This window comes from Podarcis pityusensis (genome assembly GCF_964106645.2).
Source record: "Podarcis pityusensis genome assembly, chromosome: 8".
In the NCBI taxonomy this organism is placed as follows: Eukaryota; Metazoa; Chordata; class Lepidosauria; order Squamata; family Lacertidae; genus Podarcis; species Podarcis pityusensis.
The window spans coordinates 1,898,429-1,903,174 of NC_138033.1; positions in this window are offsets into that span (position 1 = coordinate 1,898,429).

The following is a 4,746-nucleotide window of genomic DNA, read 5'->3' on the forward strand; positions in this document are numbered from 1 at the left end:
GAAAGCGTAATGCTGGTGGTCAGCAAAAGAGGTTTAAAGACGCTCTGAAGGCAAATCTAAAAAAATGTAGTATAAACACCAACAACTGGGAAACACTGGCCTGCGAGCGCTCCAGTTGGAGAACAGCCTTTACCAAAAGCATCATGGGCTTTGAAGACACTCGAACTCAGGACGCAAGGGAGAAATGTGCTAAGAGGAAGGCACGCTTGGCAAACCCTCACCGTGATCAACTCCCGCCCGGAAACCTATGTCCCCACTGTGGAAGGATGTCTGGATCCAGAATTGGCCTCCACAGTCACTTACGGACTCGCTTTTAAAACTGTACTCTTACTCGGCCACGAGGGATCGCCAAAGAAGAGTTATAACCGCAAATTGGATTAACATCTAGATGACACTAGATGCCCAGTAATGAGTGTTGCTAACTGAAGCTGTTCAGGCTGCTCCTCTTCATTTACACAAAACATTGTTTTGAAATGTTAGGCACTTAGCATGCACCATTGAGCATGATCTGAAGTCACCTGAGGCTAAAGTCACTTTGAAGCTAAGCAGCCCTGGGTCTGGGAGGTGCCTGGAGTGGAAACTACCTGAGAACCACTGCTTCAGTTTCCATTATGGAAGAAAGGCAAGATACAATTTTAAAAAATATTATTATTATTATTAACAATCTTTGTTATTTTGAGTGCCCTTAGCACATTTGCAGTGTACCATTCCTTGTTAGGCAGATGTGGCTAAATGCGCAAGGCCTCACAGTGGCCCAGTGGCACATCCAATTTGTACAGGAGCCTGGGTTCAGAAGGCACGGCAGGCCAGACTCTGGCTTGTTTCCTGGTACAGTGGTACCTCGGGTTAAGAACTTAATTTGTTCTGGAGGTCCGTTCTTAACCTGAAACTGTTCTTAACCTGAGGCACCACTAATGGGGTCTCCTGCTGCTGCGCCGCTGCTGCACGATTTCTGTTCTCATCCTGAAGCAAAGTTCTTAACCCGAGGTACTATTTCTGGGTTAGTGCGGTCTGTAACCTGAAGTGTATGTAACCTGAAGCGTATGTAACCCGAGGTACCACTGTATTTGGATCTTTGGCTGTATCTAGGCATGGTTTTTACAGGTTAGATGTGTCCTTCCTTGATTCTAAATGGAATGCAACCAGGTGTCATTTTTGATTGCTCTAATTCTATCTGATGGAGAGAGGGTGGTGACTGCCCCCCCCCCCTTTTTACCAGCATGTGATGCTATGTTTAAACCCAATCACTGGGGGAGAAATGCTTTTACTAAACCAGTGACTATATATTTAAATTTTTTTTAAACATTCCTTTCGTGGGAGCGCCAGCTTCCTGACTCCAGGCATGCCCATCTCAAAGCCTTGACAGCCATGAGTGGACACACTTATTTCTCAGCCATGTGTTGACAGCTGCTTATAAACAGCTTCCCCAGGGCTGGTAGGTCATCGCCTTTCTCACTTGCCTGCCTTATGGTTTCCCCATTAACACTTTCCTCTGTTAGTTCAGGGAGCTCTGCTCCTGGGGGCGGGCATAGGGGGACAAAGCTTTGGCGAAGCAGGGAGCCAATTCATCTCCAAGGGGCCTCTATTCAGGGGTACCTGGCTGTGTACAGTCAAATGTTCTCCCATCCCTACTGTGAAGAGCCCCCCCCCCCATAGTGGACAAACTGACTGTCAGCAGGAAGAAAAATTATTTGCCCTTTCCACTGAAGAACGAAAAGCCATGTGTGGTTATCAAGTGTCAGGAAGTCGATGGAAGTTAGGAACGTCTTCCAGATCCTTTAACTCCCAGGAGGTGTCAGGAACTGGGTCCCGTGGAATGTCCCTTCTGCGCGGAACATTGTACAAGTTTTTGCAAATAGTTGGGGGTTTAATAATAATAATAATAATAATAAATAATAATAATAATAATTTATTATTTATACCCTGCCCATCTGGCTGGGTTTCCCCAGCCACTCTGGGCGGCTTCCAACAAAACACTAAAATACAATAACCTATTAAACATTAAAAGCTTCCCTAAGCAGGGATGCTTTATTAAACTGTTTTTGCAACTTTGGGTGGGCTGGTTCAGGGAAAGGGATTCCTGTTTGATGATGCCACTGCCTGTCTCCCCTAAATATTGTGCTTGGTTTCTTTGAATGTGAGACCTCTGAGTCTCCTGCTACTCACAAGGACTCCCCCTACGTTAGGGGGTGGGGAACCTGTGGCCCTCCAGATATTGTTGTCGTTTAGTCGTGTCCGACTCTTCGTGACCCCCTGGACCAGAGCACGCCAGGCCCTCCTGTCTTCCACTGCCTCCCGCAGTTTGGTCAAACTCATGCTGGTAGCTTCAAGAGCACTGTCCAACCATCTTGTCCTTTGTCGTCCCCTTCTCCTTGTGCCCTCCATCTTTCCCAACATCAGGGTCTTTTCCAGGGAGTCTTCTCTTCTCCTGAGGTGGCCAAAGTCTTGGAGCCTCAGCTCCAGATATTACTGGACTCCAACTCCCATGAAGCCCACCCATCGTGGCCCCAGGCTTGGGATGGTGGCAGTCATGGAAGTCCAACCACCTTGGTGGCTTTCCACCTGTGGCCTCTTTTTCAGTGTGGTGGGACCTGACTGGACATGGAAGTATCCCTTGAGGGCAGGCCTAACTCAAACAATGTATTCAGCCACTTGGGGTGGCAGCATTTTTAGAGAGGTCCCTTAAACAGCCTTATGCAAACTGGGAGGCCACATCTGGAATCCTTGGCAATGTCAATGAATGCTAAGACCACAAACTCTGTGGTGATGATGTGAGGAGCCTGGGTTGCACCTCTCAGATTGCCGTTGTGCTTTGGGCGGCAAAATTTCTTGAGCTAGTCCACTGCCCAGTTCAATAAATTGGGACGCCATTGGGCACAGGCTCGGCTGCTTGTCCCCATCACAGCCACCCTAAAAGTTCCACCTGGACGTGGTGGTTGTGTAGAAGTGTGGTGTAGAAATGAAGCAAAACAGTGGAAGAAAACAGCTTCAGGCAGATTCGGTTTCACTGAGCAAAATAGATATTTTATATAACTTTCTTTTGAGAGAAAGGAGCATACATAAGAAAAGTCACAGAGGGTGGGGAAGGATATATAAACATGGCACTTATAAATATACAGTATATACAACTTAAATATGTTTATAAAGCATCTCCAGCAGACTCTTTTTGTACACAGTATTTATTGTGTTTTTAAATTAAAAAAGAAAACATGGGGCGGGGGGAGGGGAACAGTTTAAAAAGGAACAAGAACTGCTATGCATCCCAAAATATTTCTGTTAAAATCTGTGATATTAGGATCAGAGGCTGAAAATGTAACTGCAATCCTACACGACTACTCAGAAGTAAAAGCCATTGATTTCAATGGGTTTTACTCCCAGGTAAGCAAGTCTAGGATTGCAGTCTTAATCTTTTTTTTTAATGGAATGAAAAGTTTGCCGCAGCTGTAGTAAACTGAGTTGCTACCAAAGCATGATTCCACTCACTTCATCCTTTTTGTATAAAAAAATACTCACCATTATTGGGGGGGGGGGATGTCGACTTTTCTTTATACGAAGCTTCAAATTGCCATTTGTGGGGTAAACAGAACAAGAAGTTCATCTCTCAAAATGTGTTAAAAAAAATTTCAAAAAGCAAAATAAGCAATTCACGACGTTCATCCAATTGGTCACGTAAAGCACAATGGATTCCGTTTTGACTTGATAGCCAAAAATGATGACTTATCTCTTGCCAGAGTGCGCTTTTATATTCCATGTTGCTTTTGTCCAGGCCCGTCTCTGTGGTGGGCCGAGGGGGCTTGTTCTTGTGGAGGGAGTGGTGGTGGTGGTGGGGAGCCTTCTAAAGCAACGCACCCCAAGGACACAAAGTCCTCTTAAACAGAATCTCCTCTTGCTGTATTGCTTCGCAATAGGACAACCGTGTCCCCTATGAGTCTGGTTGAGTTTTTCCTCCCGAATCATTCAGAAGAGTGACAGGGAATCTTTGCAGGCAATATTCCAGCAGTAGGTGGGGCTAGAGACCTAAGTGAGCTTTTGGGGATCTAGGGATGGGCAGCACGTTGGCCACAATTCAGCTCAGGGACCACACTGAAGGGTTAAATGGCCACCTTGCACCTTGGTCCTGATCCAGATCAGGCCCCTGGGACCTGCTGTTTGCTGCTTTCCCCCCTCCCTCCTACGGCCACCATGGAACGGGAGGGAGAGAGGGTGGGGCCAGGTAAGAGTGGCCCTGGGAAGCCTCCAGGGGCCACACCCAGCCTGGGGACCAGAGGTTCCCAGTCTCTGATTAAAACCAACCCACCAGGGAACGTCCACTACAAAGGGAGAAATCTGTTAGTCTCCCACATGCTACTTGCCTTGTATAAATGCTGTCCCTGTATGGTGATAAGAGTGGCGCGACCATACCATTTCCTCCAGTTGAAAAATGCTTCTTCAGGAACTACTACTGGCAAAATAAGGAGGACACCTGGAACCTGTCCTGCCAGGTTCTTTTACAGGTGAGTATCTCACCTGGGTTCCCCTTAGCAGATCCTCTCCTCCTTGGTTTTTTTTACAACCACATCAAGCCAACAGATGTGCACTGTGCTTCGTTAATTTTTATTTCCTTTTTCAATGAAAGGTGCCTTGTGGATTCTTTTGTAGTTGAAAGGTGAGGCATCACTCAAATCCAATCAATCATAGCTTCCTCTTTGGGGGGGGGGGTCGTTTTTTTTCTGCACCTCTCCGGTGGTGGAACGAAAGGGCAGCTTC